The sequence below is a fragment of the Schistocerca cancellata genome, chromosome 4, assembly GCF_023864275.1.
Source record: "Schistocerca cancellata isolate TAMUIC-IGC-003103 chromosome 4, iqSchCanc2.1, whole genome shotgun sequence".
Classification (NCBI taxonomy): Eukaryota; Metazoa; Arthropoda; class Insecta; order Orthoptera; family Acrididae; genus Schistocerca; species Schistocerca cancellata.
The window spans coordinates 148,011,095-148,026,673 of record NC_064629.1 but is presented as its reverse complement, the minus strand read 5'-3'; the positions used below and the strand labels follow the sequence as shown (position 1 = coordinate 148,026,673).

General features: G+C 42.1%; 1 protein-coding gene across 1 annotated transcript in view; it reads left to right on the top strand.

Annotated features, from left to right (window-relative positions):
- Nucleotides 1-15,579, top strand: part of LOC126183738 (cuticlin-5) — a 319,107-nt gene that overhangs the window by 76,234 nt on the left and 227,294 nt on the right. The gene's annotated exons all lie outside the window — the stretch shown is intronic.

The following is a 15,579-nucleotide window of genomic DNA, read 5'->3' as shown; positions in this document are numbered from 1 at the left end:
GCACGACTCACGCTTGGGTAGCTCAGATCGTAGAGCACTTGCCCGCGAAAGGCAAAGGTCCCGAGTTCGAGTCTCGGTCCGGCACACAGTTTTAATCTGCCAGGAAGTTTCATTACAGCGCACACTCGCCTGCAGAGTGAAAATCTCATTCTGGAGTTCGGTAATGATTTGGGCAGCCATATCGTGGTATTCCATCGGTCCCTTGCGTACTTGCGGAAGGTCGCATTACTCTCAAGGATTATGTGACCTTTTCGGATGATCAGGTCCATCTCATAGTACAGGGCTATTACAAATGATTGAAGCAATTTCATAAATTCACTGCAGCTCCATTCATTGACATATGGTCACGACACACTACAGATACGTAGAAAAACTCATAAAGTTTTGTTCAGCTGAAGCCGCACTTCAAGTTTCTGCCGCCAGAGCGCTCGAGACCGCAGTGAGACAAAATGGCGACAGGAGCCGAGAAAGCGTATGTCGTGCTTGAAATGCACTCACATCAGTCAGTCATAACAGTGTAACGACACTTCAGGACGAAGTTCAACAAAGATCCACCAACTGCTAACTCCATTCGGCGATGGTATGCGCAGTTTAAAGCTTCTGGATGCCTCTGTAAGGGGAAATCAATGGGTCGGCCTGCAGTGAGCGAAGAAACGGATGAACGCGTGCGGGCAAGTTTCACGCGTAGCCCGCGGAGGTCGACGGATAAAGCAAGCAGGGAGCTAGACGTACCACAGCCGACGGTTTGGAAAATCTTACGGAAAAGGCTAAACCAGAAGCCTTACCGTTTAAAATTGCTACAAGCCCTGACACCCGATGGCAAAGTCAAACGCTTTGAATTTTCGGCGCGGTTGCAACAGCTCATGGAAGAGGATGCGTTCAGTGCGAAACTTGTTTTCAGTGATGAAGCAACATTTTTTCTTAATGGTGAAGTGAACAGACACAATGTGCGAATCTGGGCGGTAGAGAATCTTCACGCATTCGTGCAGCAAATTCGCAATTCACCAAAAGTTAACGTGTTTTGTGCAGTCTCACGGTTTAAAGTTTATGGCCCCTTTTTCTTCTGCGAAAAAAACGTTACAGGACACGTGTATCTGGACATGCTGGAAAACTGGCTCATGCCACAACTGGAGATCGACAGCGCCGACTTCATCTTTCAACAGGATGGTGCTCCACCGCACTTCCATCATGATGTTCGGCATTTCTTAAACAGGAGATTGGAAAACCGATGGATCGGTCGTGGTGGAGATCATGATCAGCAATTCATGTCATGGCCTCCACGCTCTCCCGACTTAACCCCATGCGATTTCTTTCTGTGGGGTTATGTAAAAGATTCAGTGTTTAAACCTCCTCTACCAAGAAACGTGCTAGAACTGCGAGCTCGCATCAACGATGCTTTCGAACTCATTGATGGGGACATGCTGCGCCGAGTGTGGCAGGAACTTGATTATCGGCTTGATGTCTGCCGAATCACTAAAGGGGCACATATCGAACATTTGTGAATGCCTAAAAAACTTTTTGAGTTTTTGTATGTGTGTGCAAAGCATTGTGAAAATATCTCATATAATAAAGTTATTGTTGAGCTGTGAAATCGCTTCAATCATTTGTAATAACCCTGTACAATGGCTGTTCCCCAGTGGTGATGCTGTGTTGCAAGACGACAGGGCCCCTGTAGAATTTGGTAGAATACTGCGAAAGTGCAAAGAGTCTACAAAGGAGTTTGCTTACGAATCACTTGTGTGACCGGGTCTAGAATGTTACTCAAGTGTGTGGGACCCGTACCACACAACACTAACATGGGATATTCAAATGTTCAAATGTGTGTGAAATCTTATGGGACTTAATTGCTAAGGTCATCAGTCCCTAAGCTTATACACTACTTAACCTAAATTATCCTAAGAACAAACACACACACCCATACCCGAGGGAGGACTCGAACGTTCGCCGGGACCAGCCGCACAGTCCATGACTGCAGCGCTTGAGACCGCTCGGCTAATCCCGCGCGGCACAGGGGATACTGAAAGTATACAGAAAAGGGCAGCATGAATGGTCACAGGTTTGTTCGATCCGTGGGATAGGGTCACAGAGATACTGTACTGAAGGAACAGAACTGGAAGACTATTGAAGATAGACGTAAACTATCCTGAGAAAGTTTATTAACAAAGTTGCAAGAACCAGCTTTAAATGATGACTCTAGGAATATACTACAATCCCGTACGTGTCGCTCACACAGGGATCGTGGGGATACGATTAGAATAATTACGGCACACCCAGAGGCATTCAGTCAATCATTCTTCCCTGCTCCATACTTGAATGGAACAGGAAGAAACCCTAATAACTGGTAGAAAAGGACGTACCCTCTGCCATGCATCTCACAGTCGTTTGCAGAGTATAGCTGTAGATTTAGATGTGGATGTAAATACAGCTCGTATAGTCCAGGATTGGTTTTGTGATGACGAGGATGAGTTGTCGGGTCTCCTCTGGTCAACAATCACCAGACCCCAACATTATTTAACCTTTGTAGTCTACTTTGAAGAGAAGGGTGCGTAATACCTATCCAACTCCATCTTCCACTATTTTGCAGGAAGAATGGTATAAGATTCCCTTGAAAACCATACAAGAACTATATTTATCCATTCTGAGACGAATGGAAGCTATTTTACATGCCCGTGGGCTTCCTACCCCGCTTTTGTCATGGTAATGTGTTCTTGGCGTTTCAAAATATTAACCCAATCCGTGTAGTTATAAACCACTGATATTTGGAAACAGTATATTGAAGAGATGTGTTCAAATCCAGATACTGATTTAGATTTGCTTATAGATGGTACGCTGGATCACGTGAGAGGGGAATTATAAAGGGTATACCGTATAAATGCAGTGCTCTGTTTGAATATGGCTGTCAATACTCCACAAGATTTTTTAAAATACTTTCGACAGCGATATGGTTATTAATCTGTAGTCATTTAGTGACATCTCAGTTGTCCTTTTTTTCGCTGATCCAAAGCATAGTTTATTTCAAAATAGCGTTCCAGTGCGAGCATTGTGATGTAGGATTCGTAATTCACTTTGAAAGGATACTCTGATGCTCGCGCCAGAATGCTGTCTTTAGTGACTTCAAATGTCGACAACATGTGAATTTCTAACTCCCCTCATGTAATTCTCTGATCTAGTTCAGTGCCGTATAGCCTTCGATGTCTTTCCAGTAGATTCTTTACAGAAAGGTTCCGGAAAGCGCATCACGAACTCCTTACAGTAGGCGTGATTTAAATAAGCCTTTGGGAAATCAGTAAGCAGTTGATTAACCTACCAAACAGGATTATAGTCTTCAGGCCAGCAGTCTTTTTTAATTCCAGTGGCGAAGGATTTACGAAGCTTTATACGAGACGTTAGGCGCTCTAGTGATATAGCGCTTCAGACAGAACTAGCAGAATATCGGTTTTCCTGATCATGCCGTTCTTATAGAGGGTGACTTCAGCTTGCCAGGTAAAGGTTGGGAGTGTAATGCTATCAAAATTTTTGCCAGATATAGGTGTTCGAGTGTCATTGTTCTGCATGTCTTGTCCGAAGTTTACTTTGAGCAGATAGAGAACCAAATCGCGAGGGTAACGTCTTAGACCTCCTGGCAACAAATAGACGGGAACTTGCCGGCCGGTGTGGCCGTGCGGTTCTAAGCGCTTCAGTTTGGAACCGCGTGACCGCTACGGTCGCAGGTTCGAATCCTGCCTCGGGCATGGATGTGTGTGATGTCCTTAGGTTAGTTAGGTTTAAGTAGTTCTAAGTTCTAGGGGAGTAGTTGAGTCCCATAGTGCTCAGAGCCATTTGAACCATTTTGACGGGAACTTACAAGTTAACGTAGAGGAAGGTATCAGTGATCATAAGCCTATGCTAGAATCTATGAAAACGGGTCTGACAAAGAATGACAAGAAAGGTATGAAGATATTTTTGCTTAGCAAGAGTGACAGGATACAAATTTCAGAGTATATGAACAGTCAGCATCAAATATTCGGCGATGAGGACGAAGGTGTCGAAAATAAATGGAAAAATTTCAAAGGAATCGTGCAATATGCCCTAGACAAGTATGTTCCGAGTAAGGTGTTAAGGGATGGGAAAGACCCACCATAGTTTAATAGCTGTGTTAGAAAACTGCTACGTAAACAAAGAGAACTTCACCTCAGATCGAAGTGAAGTAAAAACCTAGCTGACAAACAAAAGCTGAACGAAGCGAAAATGAGCCTAAGGAGAGCAATGAGAGAAGTATTCAGCGACTTGAAAGTAAAACTTTGTCAACCGATCTGAGTAAAAACCCAAAGAGGTTTTGGTAATATGTAAAATCTGTAAGTGGATCAAAATCATCTGTTAATTCACTCAGTGACCATACCGGCAACGGAACAGAAGATAACAGAGTGAAGGCCGAAATACTGAATTCGGTCTTCCGAAACTGCTTCATCGCGGAAGATTGTAACGTGGTCCCTTCTTGCAATCGTCGACGAACGTCGAAATAGCAGATGAGATAGCTGATCGCGGAATAGAGGAACAACTACAATCGCTTAGTAGTTAAAAGGCGTCAGGACCAGATGCGATGCCTACAAGATTCTACTAAGATTGTGTGAAAGAACTTGCTCCCCTGCTAGCAGCTCCTAGGTCGCTTGAGCAACCAAGGGTACCTAGCGACTGGAAGAAAGCGCAGGTTATTCCCGTTTTTCAGAAGAGCCGTAGGGCAATGCACACAATTATAGAACGATATCGTTGGTTTCAATCTGTTGTAGAATTATGGAACATGTTTGATGCTCAAGAATTATGACGGTCTTGGAGAAGGAAAATCTCCCCTTCAAAATCAACATGCATTCCGCAAACAGAGATCCTGCGAAACTCAGCTCGCTCTGTTCCTCTATGAGATCCACAGCGCCTTAGACAACGGCGCTCAGGTTGATGCCGTGTCGCTTGTCCGACGGAAGTCATTTGACACCGTCCTGCATGCCGTTTAATCAAAAAAATACGAGTTTATCGAGTATCGGATCAGATTTGCGACTCGATTCAAGATTTCCTCACAGACAGAACTCAACACGTTGCTCTTAATGGAACAAAATCGACAGATGTAAAGGTAACTGCCGGCCGCGGTGGTCTATCGGTTCTAGGCGCTCAGTCCGGAGCCGCGCGACTGCTACGATCGCAGGTTCGAATCCTGCCTCGGGCATGGATGTGTGTGATGTCCTTAGGTTAGTTAGGTTTAAGTAGTTCTAAGTTCTAGGGGACTGATGACCATAGATGTTAAGTCCCATAGTGCTCATAGCCATTTGAACCATTTTTAAAGGTAATTTCCGGAGTACCCTATGGAAGTGTGATGGACCATTGTTTACAGTATACTAAATGATCTAGTAGAAAGCGTCGGATGCTCTCTAAGGCTGTTCGCAGATGATGCAGTGTCTATAACAAACTAGTAACGCCAGATGGTAGTAACGATATGCAGAATGACCCCCAGAAAACTGATGAATGGCGCAGGCTCTGGCAGTTGACCCTAAATGTAAGTAAATGTAACATATTGCGCATACATAGGAAAATAAACCTTCTATTGTATGCCTATACTGTTGATGACAAACCGCTAGAAACAGTATCTGATGCAAAATACGTAGGAGTAACTATCCAGAGCGACCTTCAGTGGAATGATCAAACAAATAGTAGGAAAAGCAGATGCCAGGCCCAGATTCATAGGAAGAATCTTAAGGAAATGTAACTCATCCACAAAAGAAGTGGCTTATAAGGCGCTTGTTCGACCGATTCTTGAGTATTGTTCATCTACCTGGGATCACTACTAGATAGGACTGATAGAAGAGATGATCCAACGAAGAGCGGCACGTTTCGTCACGGGATCGTTACAGAGATGCTCAACAAACTCCATTGTTAGACGTTACAAGAGAGACGTTGGGAATCACAGAGAGATTTGCTATTCAAATTTTGTGAGACAGTTGCCGGGAAAAGTCAGACGATATATTACTTCCCACCACATACGTATGGCGTAATGACCATGAGGAGAAAATTCGAGAAATTAGGGTCAATACAGAGGTTTACGGACAATCATACTTCCCACGCGCTGCTCGCAAGTGGAACAGGGTTGGAGGGCTCAATTAGTGGTGCAAAAAGTACCCTCCGCCACATACCATTAGTTCGCTTGCGGAGTATGATGTAGATGTAGATGTTTGCGCTAGGTAAATACTAATTTGTGTGGGCGAATGCATTAAAAATCTTCGTGATTTGAGACTATCCTCGAGGTGTTATCACGTTCAAATATGAAAAATCCAAAGAATGAACAACTGTCTCCATTGAGTGTCGTTGTCTCTGGACTAGCAATGAGCTCAACTCGTCCTCCGTTTCAAACCCAACAAGGGTTGTTAGTAAAACTAACTAACGGACAGGACGACATGAAACTTGTGTTATCAGTGACTGTAAACTAACTGCAACAGCCACTGGACGCCTGAGCAAAGTCATGAAGCACAACTGGTCGTTGTTGCACAATAAACACTGTTCTTTCTGATAGCAGGAAATGTGAGAAAGTTATGGCGACAACAAATTTAGGAATTTTATGAAGTCTTTAAATATTTTGCAACCACTTTAAGCAAAACGGAAGTCTCAGCAGCAGCTTGTAGAACCGGTTCGAGACTATGGAGCGGTAAGGTGCGTTATAATTCAACCAGTTCACACTTTATGCGAATTCAGGTAAGAAGCTGCTGCCAATAATTTCATCACGTGGCACGATTTAATGTTATTTCCTGTTAATTATTAAACTCTCAGCGAAATTTATATTATCGAGGTTTGATCTTTGCTGCATAAGTATTTCGAAAAATGAAAATTATCTTCCAAGGTAACTCTTGAGTATTATAAAATTCCAGTGAGTTTACTTTTACATTGTTGGGCGACCAACACTCAGTTACGATACAGGAAACAGATCAGCCGACAAAGCTAAGGGAAGCGTACCACCCTGGTTTCACCTCATCCTGCTCCGTCCACGACAAGGCTCAAGTGACTACAAAAACTGCTTTTCATCATTTACAGCTTTTCATTATTTTTGCGCTTGCAACACGCCTTACAGTGCCACGCCGACGGCACAATTGACTCTCAACATTGTATTGTATTGAACTGGGGACCTAGAAACGACGGAGAGGCTTCGTCCCCGCCGTAGCCCTCAGTGGTTCACAACGCCACAACAGGCTACAGCAGTCCACTCACCCCACCGCCGCCCCACACCGAACCCAGGGTTACCGTGCGGATCGGCCCCCAGTGGACCCCCCGGAAACGCCTCACACCAGACGAGTGTAACCCCAATGCTTGCGTAGTAGAGTAATTATGGTGTACGCGTACGTGGAGAAATTGTTTGCGCAGCAATCGCCGACATAGTGTAAGTGAGGCGGAATGGGGGGAACCAGCCCGCATTCGCCGAGGCAGATGGAAAACCGCCTAAAAACCATCCACAGACTGGCCGGCACACCGGACCTCGACACTAATCCGCCGGGCGGATTCGTACCGGGGACCGCCACGCTTTCCCGCCCGGAATGTAGTGCGCTGGAGCGCACGGCTAACCGGGCGTCTGACTCTCAACATTCTTATTTATAATTATTATTCATATTGGTCTCAGCAACAAAAACTGTGTCAGCTAAAATTATTTCTTGTATGGCTGCTGCTTTTTACTGAATCATCTGGTTCATCATATTAGCCAACTGGGCGTCTTGTCACGATCCGTGCGGCTCCCCCCGTCGGAGGTTCGAGTCCTTCCTCGGGCATGGGTGTGTGTGTTGTCTATAGAGTAAGTTAGTTTAAATTAGATTAAGTAGTGTGCAGGCTTAGGGAGCGATGACCTCAGCAGTTTGGTCCCATAAGACCTTACCACAAATTTCCAAATTTCAGCCAACTAAAGGCGCACATATGAGCAGCAGCGAATAAAATAAATTATACAGGGTGTTACAAAAAGGTACGCCCAAACTTTCAGGAAACATTCATCACACACAAAGAAAAAAAAATATGTTATGTGGACATGTGTCCGGAAACGCTTACTTTCCATGTTAGAGCTCATTTTATTACTTCCCTTCAAATCACATTAATCATGGAATGGAAACACACAGCAACAGAACGTACCAGCGTGACTTCAAACACTTTTTACTGGAAATGTTCAAAATGTCCTCCGTTAGCGAGGATACATGCATCCACCCTCCGTCGCATGGAATCCCTGATGCTCTGATGCAGCCCTGGAGAATGGCGTATTGTCTCACAGCCGTCCACAATACGAGAACGAAGAGTCTCTACATTTGGTACCGGGGTTGCGTAGACAAGAGCTTTCTAATGCCCCCATAAATGAAAGTCATGAGGGTTGAAGTCAGGAGAGCGTGGAGGCCATGGAATTGGTCCGCCTCAACCAATCCATCGGTCTGCGAATCTGTTGTTGAGAAGCGTACGAACACTTCGACTGAAATGTGCAGGAGCTCCATCGTGCATAAACCACATGTTGTGTCGTACTTGTAAAGGCACATGTTCTAGCAGCAAAGGTAGAGTATCCCGTATGAAATCATGATAACGGCTCCATTGAGCATAGGTGGAAGAACAAACTAAAATGAGCTCTAACATGGAAATTAAGCGTTTCCGGACATATGTCCACATAACATCTTTTCTTTATTTGTGTGTGAGGAATGTTTCCTGAAAGTTTGGCCGTACCTTTTTGTAACACCCTGTATAAAGGCAACTAAACATCCCAGTAGCAACAGGAGAAATATTTACTATAACACTACAAGAACGTTATTAACGTATCGTAGCTTCATTCATCCGTGGATAACTTCTACAAGGGTAGAGGACACACCACGGTATTACTCGTTAAGAAACAAAAAAAAGCATAATTCATATAAAGAGCCATTTCCATTCTAACAGGTCTAGTTTGAAAAGAGCCGGGCAGATAGCCCGCCGTCGACTTGTATTAAGAACCATCCCGACATTTGCCCGAAGTATTTTACGGAATCCTCGGAAAACCTAAATCAGGATGGCGCAATGGAGACTGGAGAATCCATCCTCACGCAACTTCACATGGTTTATCCCTAGTGTACTGTACTGTTCTACAAAGATGTTATTGGATAATGTAAAAAGCTAGTGAACAGTATACATTCATTTCTCAATGGCGATCACAAGACACACTACATACAAGTAATTTCGTAATGTAACACTACACACTGTACACCATCTGACGTCAGGACTATAGTGACATTGTTTGAGTTCCATTTTGTGTACCGCATTTTACCATTTGGTTGACTGTAAAACTGAGTCAGCATCGCTCCATAATGAGCGAGATGTTGAGCTCAGAATGAAGATGAGCTGAGTGTATTATCCATTGTAGAGCTTAGCTTCGGAGTAAAATTTTCCACAGTTTAGTGCAGAAGTGTAATGATTTTTAATAGAGAAGTTTTGTTATTATTACTTATCTGTGTTACATTTTCTTATCAACCCCTACTCTTTGTTACCTAAGCATAGTATGTGTTACTTAATAGATACTTTTTAATTGTCTTTTAAAATAAGTTTGTTTCAGTAATCTCTGTAATCTCATTGGAGAATGTATTGTACGAACTGATTCCTTTGCTCTGAAATTAGTGCAAGATTGAAACTGGCAGTATCTCGTATGCAGTTTTACGGTATTATTTGTCCGCTAACTGATGACTTATCGACTGGGGTTAAACGACCTAGCCCAGTGATGAAGTTGAAACCCGCGTCCGGTCACCCAGATCCAGGTTTCCCATGAATTCCCAAATTCCTTTAAGGCAAATGTTGGAACATTTTCTTTGAAAAGGACTCAACTTAGTCCGACGGAGTCTCTAATGACGTCATCGTCGATTAGACATCAGAATTTCATTTACCCTCCCTAAATGGAGACGCAATGACCCATTTTCGTCAGTAAACTAGGAGGTGCTGGATGATTATTCGAAAAGCTGAAGCACTGACATAAATGTGTTGCTTAAGCATGGCATAGATTTTCAGGTGTATCGTACACGTGTCTACGTGAGATCGGTAATACCTCAAATGAATTTTATGAGAAGGTAATTTCTTTCTGAAAACTTGCGAAATATAGAAAAAGTCGTAATTCTCTGTGTGTAGTATCGACGTTTAAAAGGCTGATGTTCAGTTACGAAACAAATCTAAATCGTCAGTCTACTCCACTTTGACAATTTTCTGTTTATCAGTTTGGAATTTAACCTCACGTGTCGTTCCTCTCATTGCGCGTATCCATTTCACTTGTTCCTTATTCTAAGCGTTGAAGTTTTGTAAATGGGTTAACATGAAAGTCCTTCCTCAACAATACAAGGACAGTATAACTACTTCTCTAGTATACGGAGACAAGATGGAGAGAGATGGCGTTGGTATCAGGCTTTCTTAATGTTGGCACATGTTATGTCAGAACGTATATCAAGTGTCAACTCGAATTGCGAAATATTCCCAGTTTTTTGTACATAGCATATTTCGATCGATGGAAAATTCTTAGTTTTCTACAGTTTATAACCAGTGTAAATTCTTCTAAAGTTGATGGCGGATTATAAGGAATCTGGACCTTCATTTCCACCAGCTAAGGACGCTGGGTAAAATCAAATTAGGAAACTAACTTTTCAACACAATTTGTACTGTTTAAACATGTATCCAATTTTTTTGTGCTGATTTGTTAGTGGGGATGAGACATGGTGTACCACACATCTCACGCGTGAGACTTTCCTCATTAATTACTTTGCAAGGAGTAAAGTGATAATTCGCGAAAACATCATCTTCTAAAAGCGTGAGAAACGGCACAGATTGCTAAGCAAAATATCGATTTTTCTCTCGACTAGTCTGTTCCGAAAGCTGCTTTGGCAGTGGGAAAGTATGTATTTGAAATACGAACTATTCATCTCATTTACGTTATTCTAGATGTGTTAGTTTCCACCTACTCCCAGATTTGAACATATTTGTGACTGAAACACTTTTTCATGACAGAGGATTAGTTTGTAGAGCGTCTAAAATCGCACTTTAGGAATAAAATCTACTCATTGGGAAACATTTATACAAAGTACATTGACCCAAGAACAGGTTACATTGAAAAATAAGTTCTCTTTTTTTTTACTTAGAAGGTACAGTCTTTTACTGTGACGGAAAGAACTTTTTATCTTGTCGCGGTACAATCTTTCAGTTCATAAATTTTTGATTTAGTACTGTATACACAGTAGGGCGTGAAAAAAGTTTTATAAATGTGGCAGACAAGTTATTTACCATGGCAGAACGCTGGACAGTTGAAAATTTTGTTTACACGCGTATAAAAATTAGAGTCCTGCAGATAACTACCGTCAGGCGACCAGACTTTAATTTTTTGCTCATTTAGGAGAAAATATCTGAGCACAAATTCCAGATAAAATGGTCTCTGTGAAATCATGGAATATGAACATTTTTAGCGCTATTCTCCGTTTATTTATAGTTCGCACATATTTAATTTACAATCAGGTGTAACGAATTTGAGTAGATATGTTGATAACAGATCCAGATGTTCCTGATTAACTAAATCCTTATGCGGGAATTCAGGTTCCGCACAGTTAGTCTTCACGAACCAGAACGTTTATAAATGTACCGCAGTTCCCAGTCGACGCTGAGAAGAAGGGAAATGAATGAGTCTTATCTTATCTTCCTAGTAAAACCAGATGCCTTTTACTGGTAGAACTATTCAGCTCAATATGTAAGAAAACAAAAGTTTTCCTCTCGCGCCCTGTATAGCCTACAGAATATTGTTGTTCTTATGATAGACCACATTCTTGGAGACTAGATGATCTTGCGGTAGACCCACCTACACGTCTTCGCGACATTAATTCCCTTATTGTACATCTAATTTACTCTCTTACCTACTTCCGTGTTAGATCTGCATTGAAATTTCAGTCATTGCTCTTTTCTTGGCATTTTACTATTCACTCCCTTCCTGTTATTAACTTCTCCATTGTCTAGTCCAGTGGTTCCCTACCCAGGGGTCCGTGAGCTATGCCAGAGGGGTCCGCAAGATGCTATTAGAATAAAAAATATATTACCTGTGACCAAAACTAACTACATTATACTATCCTCTATGGGAAATTCATTTCTATCGATTTCGTATGATAACAGATTTTTTGTTTTGGCCGCTTCCTGCATGAGCAGAGCTTTAGCGAACGCTAACTTCTGCGTCTAGCGTCTTCCTGGGGTGTAAAGAGATCGGCAGTGAGCATGAGCAACTTCTTATTCATACGCAAGCAAGATGGATTTTTCGAGGTGGAATTTTGTCAAGATTTTTTGAACTTAGAGACAAGGTTCGTGTCTTCCTTCTTGGCACAAAGTACGCGGATTTTCTCACTAACATCTCTTGGCTTTGCCTAGTTGCGTACTTAGCTGACGTGTTTGAACACTTTAATGTGTTAAACTTGAGTTTACAAGGAAAAAAAATGTAGACATGTTCAAAGTTGAGGGTAAGATTAGTGCTATGGTAAAAAAATGTCAGATCTGGGCGTCAAGGATAGAAAACGAGTCACGAACTAACTTTTCTACTTTAAAACAATTCTTGGAGTCATCAGAGGAGAGTTTGCCTGACCAGATCAAGATCAATGTAGCCGAGCATCTACGCAGCCTGGCCACCACTTTTAGCGAGTATTTCCCTGAACCTGACGACAGATGGATTCGAAATCCCTTCAGCTGTGAAGAAATAGACAGAATACAAGGCCTCACTGAAGAAGAGCAAGATCAACTTGTGGATCTGTCCAGCTGTGGTACGATGATAAAACATTTTCATCGGCGATAAAATTACAGACGTCTGGGCATCAGCACGGAAGGACTACAAGAAACTTGGAGATGAGGCAATGAAAAAGATCCTTCCATTTGCAACCACATATCGGTGTGAGCAAGCATTTTCTTCCACATGTTTCACGAAAAACAAATATAGGAATCGGCTCGTCATGCGGTCGGATTTCAGAGTGAAAGTTTCAAGTTCGGAACCTAATATTTCAGAAATAATGGACTCAAAGGTCAGATTGAACATAACATTAAGAACTAAAAATTAAAACTAACTGTATACTGATGGAGTACTCTAGTGTAACTGTATTTTTTAAATAAATAATACCTTGTATGAAATGAGTGTTTTCTTAATTTTCACACATGTCTGCTTAATGCAATCTCAAGTGTGGTACACTTGAAAGACCAATACACTCAGCTTTAATTTTTTCCTGTCATTTTCAGTTCATACTAAATTTTTATTTTTTTAAGGAGTTTGTCATATTAAACACCCAGATTTGAAGACAAAGATTTTGAGCAATAATCAAAAATTTAACAATAACAATGATGGCTAAATTGAAAAAGTTTTAAGCAGATATTTTTTCAATAATGAATATGTCAATGTTTTTTCTAAGAAACAAAAATAGAAAACGTATACGATGAGGGGGTCCTCAAGAAAATTTTGTTGGGAACCCCTGGTCTAGTCTATACCGTCTATGTTGACACTGTATGTAAGTCCTTCTCATAACAGACACTATTGTTTTTAAAAGTCTCCAGATGGATACAAGCGAATACGAATATTCGCGTGGGAATTAACAAGAAATTGTTTTTCAGGTCGGCTACAGTTATTTTACACCTTCATAAAGTATTTCTTTTATTTGCCAGTTAATACTTTTAGGAAAGTAATTTCACAGAGACAATGTTACCGTAGTCTAAGACGGGAACGGTAGCTCTGTTCAGGCTATCCGTATAAATGAGATTTGGCACGGATAGTTCATCGCATCACTTACTCAACCTCAATAACGAAGAGTTTATTAATATTCCTATTAGATGTTTCCCTGAGGGAGTCTATACAAACATACTCTTGTCAGCCGCGCCGAATGCTGGCAGCTAGGGTGACTTTTTTCATGTGTTCGTTGCTCTACAGATGATGAGATATTTCCAATACTTTACTTTTGCACTCTTTTCTTTTCCTTATCTTTCGAGAAAAATATCTTTTCCCCACAATGAGCACGTGAATAAAGGTAAAGTTAGTCGTTATAAAATATGAGCTACGAGGGTCACTCCAAAAAAAATTCACACCATTTTTTTTAAAATACATCTTTTATTCTACATGTTTGAAAGTTTTACAGTGTGTAGATACATCCTTTAGGAACAACATTTTCATTTCTCCACATAATTTCCATCCCTCTCAACTACCTTACGCCACCTTGGAACCAGCGCCCGTATACCCGCACGGTAAAATTCTGGGCCAACCTGTTGGAACCACTGTTTGGCAGCGGGCACAAGGGACTCATCATCTTCAAACCTTGTTCCACGAAAAGAGTCTTTCAGTTTCCCAAAGAGATGATAGTCACATGGAGCCAGGTCAGGACTGTAAGGCGGGTGTTTCAGAGTTGTCCATCCGAATTTTGTGGGGCCGTGTATTGTCGTGCAACAGCAAAACATCCTGCTTTTGCCGATGTAGTCGAACACGACTCAGTCGAGCTTGAAGTTTCTTCACTGTCGTCTCATATGCATCAGAATATATGGTGGTTCCACTTGGCATGATGTCCACAAGCAAGAGTCCTTCGCAATCGAAAAACACCGTAGCCACAACTTTTCCAGCAGAAGGTGTGGTTTTGAATGCGACTCCATTGATTGCCTCTTCGTCTCTGGTGAAAAATGATGGAGCCATGTTTCATTACCTGTCACAATTCTTCCAAGAAATTCATCTCCGCCATTCTCGTACTGTTCCAAAAGTTCGCTGCATACCATTTTTCTTGTTTCTTTGTGAGCCACTGTCAACATCCTGGGAACCCACCTGGCACATACCTTTTTTAACGCCAACACTTTCAGTATTCTGCAAACACTTCCTTCCCCTATCCCAACGTAGCGTGACAATTCGTTCACTGCGATGCATCTGTCAGCAGTCACCAATTCTCTGCACATTGTCTGGAGTGTGTGCAGTACGAGGCCTGCCACTCCGAGGACAATCCTAAATATTGCCGCGCCCGCTTTCATCACGTAACCTGCTTTCCCACCGACTAACTGTACTGCGATCGACAGGAGCATCTCCATACACCTTTTTCAACCTCTTGTGGATGTTTCCCAATCACGTTTTCATAGCATAGGAATTCTATGACATCACGTTGCTTCTGACGAACAAGTATAGCAGCCATCTTGAAGACATGCTGTGACGGCGCCACTCACGGGATCAGGTTGAACTAAGTTTGACAACAAGCGGGAAGGATGTATCTACACAATGGAAAACTTTCACGCATGCAGAATGAAAACTGTATTAAAATAATGTGCATTTCTTTTGGAGTGACCCTCGTAAAATTACCCTAGTAAAGATTTTATAAAAAGTCTTTCAAAACAAATATTCGATAAAGATCTGTTACAGTGTATACGGTCCGTACCACTATGGCACATCGCTCGATGACTCTCTAGTAACCTTGTCACTGGCACAATATCAGGCAATATCTGTGCTGACGGTTTCTACGAAGTCGTGTTGGTGACATACTGTGCATGAAGGAGTCCTCGGCTAAGATCAGACAGTGTCCACGAACATGCATTGTGAAGCTCAATAAAATGATAAAAAAGGGAATA